This window comes from Macaca nemestrina, chromosome 1 (assembly GCF_043159975.1).
Source record: "Macaca nemestrina isolate mMacNem1 chromosome 1, mMacNem.hap1, whole genome shotgun sequence".
Taxonomy (NCBI): Eukaryota; Metazoa; Chordata; class Mammalia; order Primates; family Cercopithecidae; genus Macaca; species Macaca nemestrina.
Window position 1 is genome coordinate 160,794,212 of NC_092125.1, and position 6,024 is coordinate 160,800,235.

Sequence of the window (6,024 nt, forward strand, 5' to 3'; positions counted from 1 at the left end):
TTTCACTTTCTTTGTTTTGTTTCTTATGCTATAGTACAGACTGAATGACAAAAATATTATTTGTAATTGATTTGGCAGTAAGAAAGCCTTTTCACCTGGTATAAATTTTACATGGCAAAATCTTACTCTACTTGGTAAAATTTTTGTTATTGTATTGTAAAATTCAGTTATTGTATTGTGGCAGGGCTTTATTGAATTAAACTATCTGGGTAAACCCCTACAGAAAATGTCTTCCCCACCCAAAATTTAATTCAGATGCCAAGACTGATGATGACACACACACCTCAAGAGGAAATGAAAAGGTTTATTGCTCCCATAATGAGCTTTTCTGGGAGAACAAGGCAAATCTCAAGCAAGTCCAAAGATGATGACTCGAGAAACAACTGGCTTGGGGTTTCTATGGTCAGGGATTGCAGCTGGGGTGATGGTTCCTACATGGTTTGACCTTCCTGTCCAGAATGAAGAAGTAAGCAGTCTTTCTCATTAGCTTGCCTAGACGTGGGGCAGAAGGTGAAGAGGGAGAGGTGGAGCATAAATGGTATCAACAGTTTAACATTAAAAATGCGGTCAGGTTACAAAAGAGCCCCATCTTACGTATCAGGGCATTTTAGATAAAGCTCCAACAGATAACTAGCTCAATATCACAAAATTATCGTCAGAACCAGAACCCATATTAGTAGGTGATTTCAAAGGATTCATCTTTTCCACCATACCCACACTGCCTTCCTCAGAAGAAAGGGACTCAATGACAAATTAAGGAGTTATTTGCCTATTTCCATTTGAAAATATTTCCTAAGATGCTCTGATTGGAATGGATCTAATGAGTGATTGCAGTGTATATGCATTCCCTGTCATAGAAACAATGTGTAAGTCAGAATCTGTTTTTGGAAAACATGGTCCCCTATATAATAGGATTTTTTTGCGATATGATGGTAAGACTCTAATAATCTAATTCCTTTCCTTGCCTGATTAAGTTCCATAGTTTTTATCAACTGTGCTGCATGTTGTAACAAGGGGGCAAAACGTCTTTGTCAGGTCAATTTCGCTTGTTCAGAAACAACAGGGATTCAGGATAGGGTACACCTGGGTTCCAATGCCAACTATTAGTTTACTTGCCTACTTTTCACTCCTGTTGCTTAGGTCCTCATTCTGGTACTTGTTTGTCTAAAATATTTAGCCCTTATCTCATTCCTGCTTTTTCTTTACTACATAATACAAAATTGAAGCTGGAGCACTGAATGCTTCTAGGTCTCTGCTTTTCTCCCACATGCTATCACAGATTACAGCATGGTATATCTAGCCTTCATTTTAGATCCTAGTTAGGCCATCAAAGGAACCACTATAGAGTTTCTCTAGCCTGAAATAGTGTTCATTGGCGCACACAGAGAGAAAACCCAGTTCTGAATGCCAGGCTCTCCCCTCCTCAAAGCTGGCCTGACTACTCCTCAGGAGGCTTTCCTATCTGCCCTAAAAAGTCCATAATTCATTTATTTTATTTATTTTTTATTTTTTTTAAATAGATGTTTCTTGGTATCTTTTAAATAACTCATTTTTTTAAATTTTCATTTTTTAATTTTTGATATGGTTTGACTGTGTCCCCACCCAAATCTCATCTTGAATTCCCACGTGTTGTGGGAGGGACTTAGAGGGAGGTAATTGAATCATGGGGGCAGGTGTTTCCCATGCTGTTCTCATGATAGTGAGTATGTCTCATGAGATCTGATGGTTATCATAAGGGGGAGTTTCCCTGCACAAACTCTCTTTGCTTGCTGCCATCCGTGTAAGATGTGACTTGCTCCTCCTTGCCTTCTGCCATTATTGGCTTTCCCAGCCATGTAGAAATGTAAGTCCAATTAGATCTCTCTCTGATATATAGCTCTATCTAGGGTATGTCTTTATCAGCAGTGTAAAAACAGGCTAATACAATTTTTTACCAGCACCTATTTTGTTAGTAACCTTTATCTTTCATGTCGTCTGCTAATTGATTTCCTTCTTGACATGTAGACTTTAAAATATTGTTACATGAGTTTTCAGAGTTCTGAAAAGCTGAACCACTTAGAAAAGTTTTAAGAATCTGAAAAACAACCAGTTATAAAATTTCTGTTTTCTAGTATCTCATAACCTGGACTGGTTCTCTCTGATTCACTGTCAACTTACCCAGTAGTGTCTCATAACAAATAAGCACTATTCTTACTGTCTTGCTTTAATTTTAGAAAGTACATTGAGTATGTCCAATTCTACAAATCTTCTCATTTGATAGAAAAACATAATCCATTTTTAGTCTGTATCAGTAATAGAGAATTTTCCAATTCTCTTTCTGTCCCAGGCCTCTCCTCAATGATAAAATGAATTATGTTGTTATTATTGGGTTTAGATGCCCCAATGGAATCTGTACTTTCTATTCTTGACCAATGTAGTGGAAGACAGACAACCAAATAAATATTTTTCCATTAAGTAGTGGTTCTTTGAAGGTCCATCTATATGACTCTTAGGAGCTAAGGGCAAAGAATCCACCCATGTCAAACAGCAGGTTGTTATTTTATTTATCTTTCTAAAAGGCAATTGTTGGTTTAATGGTATCCAAGTAAATTCCATTTTAATCTCCCCAAATTTACCAAAAAGTTGACTTCAGAGCCATGAGTAAATCTACATTTTTCCTTCAAGAGAGGACTTTCTCCCAACCACTATGATTCAAAATATAACACTATAATATAACACTAGGGTTTCTGTAGTATGACTGGTCCCACACCAGGTTACTTAAGGGTGTATATCTGCTGCTTGAACCCTAAAGACCTCAGCAGGGCCATGGTGCCCAGCTGAGGAGATGACCCTTAGAACCCAAACATCCCAGAGTGTCTGAGAACCTACCAAGAAAAACAGTCCCATCACATACACACAGTAGGCGAACAGCCAGATAATTAGCTTAAAAGCAGCTTTGAGATGGGAGGCAGTGCCCACCTCTAAAGCTATCCTGCTGCCATCCAAGAGTGCCTTGTATGTAAGTCTCTTGGCTCACTTCTAGTTTGAGGGATAGTTTTTCCTTGTGATTCTCAGTTTTTCCCTTTACAGATTTGTGTTTATATCTGCACATTAATTTGAGGTATTCCTATAGCAATTAACATGGACAGCAGAAACTGTTTGACTAGTCGATGAATTTGTAATATAACCTAGTACCAGGACCCTTGAATCCTGGCAGGTCCTGAAGGGACTCAAGTCCCTTGTATCTTAAAAGCCACATCTCTATAAGTGAGGCAGTCTGCCTAGTAAAGAACACAGAATTTGTAATATCTCTAGATTCTAATTCTGGTCCTGACATTTGTAAACTATATGATATTGGACATGTTATTTTACCTTTTTTAAAGTCAGTTTCATCATCTATGAAAAGGGAATAACAATTTCTACCTCATCAAGATAATACAAATATTTGACTGAATAAGGAATCCCTCATTTATAGTGACACCAATAACCTGTAGCTATTATTAGTAAAAGTAAAATATTTGGCCTCATGGTCCATCACTGGAAGACAATACTCTCTTCCCTTCAGTTTTCTTTCTTTTTTTTTTTTTTCCATAGAAAGAAGCTGGTAAAATACTCCTATGTGTTCTGTTCAAGAGTTGCATGTTAATGACACTGATTCTCAGTTGGCATTTAACAAACTATTGCTAAAATTTAGCAATAATTTTAACATCCCTAGTTGATGCCCCTGTTCTTTCCTTCTTTTGTAGTGTCTGAACACCTCAATCTTTATAGTCTCTTAATTAAAATGTAATCACTTTTTAAATTGTGTGGGCTCTCAACTTTCCTTTCTTCTAGCTGAATGTATTTCTCTGCCTTTACTTATGGTTGGCTACTATTCGTTGACCTTTCTAGGCTGTATGTCTTCCCTAGGTTCTTTGAGCTCCTCTGCTTTCAGGATCAGGCTCCATCAGTTCAGTCTGTCTTTCCACTGCACTTCGCCTCGTTTCCTTTTCACCAATTTCTTGTTAGTTTACTAGCTTGTATAACTCTATGCTAAGAATTGTGATGTTCATTTTACCCCTTATCCTGATGTCCCATTATCTATCTCTTTTATCTTCATTCAGCCATGGGTGTGTACCATTCAGAAATACTTTATGAAAAAAATTGAGTGAAAAATAGTTCTATATGAAATAAAGAAAGTTTTTCAATATTATTGAATCTCAATTTCCTCTACTAAAGACAGAAAAAATGTTATTTTAAGTTAAAATACATTTTAAAATATATACGTATATTTTATATATGTATATATAAATATATATGTATAACAATATTTTTTAAAATATTAATACTGATCCAAAACAAATAGAAAAAACGAACATTTTTTAAAAAATTAAGGGTAATTCAGTTTTGCTTTCTATGCATCACCTCTTTACTTCTTTAGCTGAACTAAAAAATAATAATAATTAAAGCAATTGTGTTGCCAAAAGTTGTTGGGAATGTGAATGTGGTTAAAAGATTTGAGGAGTAGAAATTGAGGGAACCTTATTTCTTGGAAAACAGTAGTGATTCATTCAATCTGTGTAAAGGGATGTTCTAACCAAAGTATTTCATTTTGTGCTTTATATTTTATGGTGAAAAGAGTAGATGAGAGTCTGCTTGAATACCAAACGTTTCTTGTTATGCAACTGTTTCCATTTTCAACTGCCCTCCACGTATAAATGTTTAAGAAAAGTAGATTTTACCTGAAGTTTAGATCTCGTCTTCCTTTTTTAATTTCAATTTGGACCTCTAAATGTATAGGCTTATTATTGATTGTGAGTACCTTAGATGATGATAATGATGATTATCATCGTGGTCATATTTATAACATTAAAGGCTCCTTTCATATTCGAGGTTACCTTTCAATGTCGTGAAATGAAATCAAAAGCTGTGTCTGTAGGAGATGAACATAATAATGTGACTACTGTATGCACCTCCAAAGTTTCACTCTAATAAAGTATAGCCCTGTTCCACCTGACTTAGAGATTATAGAAATAAATTTGAATGATAGTAATAATCTAGGATCTATGTGGGAAAAAAATGATATATCTCGTCTTTACTGAAAAAAGAAAAGATTCAATTAGCTAAAGTTATTTAAAACTCATTTATCATCTCAGTCATTAGAATAGTTCTAAAAACATCCATTAAATACCTCAAGGACCAGGAAATTCATTATACATGGGTACCAATTCAGAATACAATATGCTAAACACCTGCTATCTTGTTGTCAACAATAAATGATTACAAACTACCATGTTAACATTTAGAACCTGTTAAAATAGGCCAATGTGAATACAAGTAAAACAATGTCAGTAAGAGTAACATTGATTTAAAAAGATGCTAATATTTTACTTTGGAGTGACATTAGCTACTGAAAGTATATACACAAATCAAAACTGTTTACAATAATTTTTTATGTGATCTTAGGAGAATATCAAGCTGAAAAATAGTAATTTCATCTTAGATTTCACATGTGAAACATGTAGAGTTAATGTGCATGCATAATTTGTGCATAACATCTTTAATTATGAATATAGAAGTAGAGAATAACTCATACTTCTTTGGGACAATAAATAAAATAATATTTATCAGAAATCTAGCTACTGAAGTATTATTTGAAGGAGTTTTAAAATCATTGTTGTGTGAGAGAAATATAAGATCTTTTTGAGTTTTTTTTAATAGTCTGCCCAAGTACAATTGAAAAAGTAATCATAAGTATTTTGGTATTGCAAGAACTCAGTAGCTGGGCTACCTAATTAAAAATAAAAATCACTTATTTTGTTTTAACCTTTTAATGAAAATTATTTTATCATACAAGAATCAAAGTGTGTTTAGTACTTCCTTGGATTTTTAAAGAGGTAATGAGCAGTAAATTCAGCAATTATTCATACATATTACTAAATGTCATTCGTCGAAGAGCAGCAAACTATGAAGGAAAGATATCATCTAATACAGGGAGAGATTTCGGTCCGATTTCATACTCCATGAGTTCTTATTCTTCAGTGAAATGCTTGAATAATTTTATGC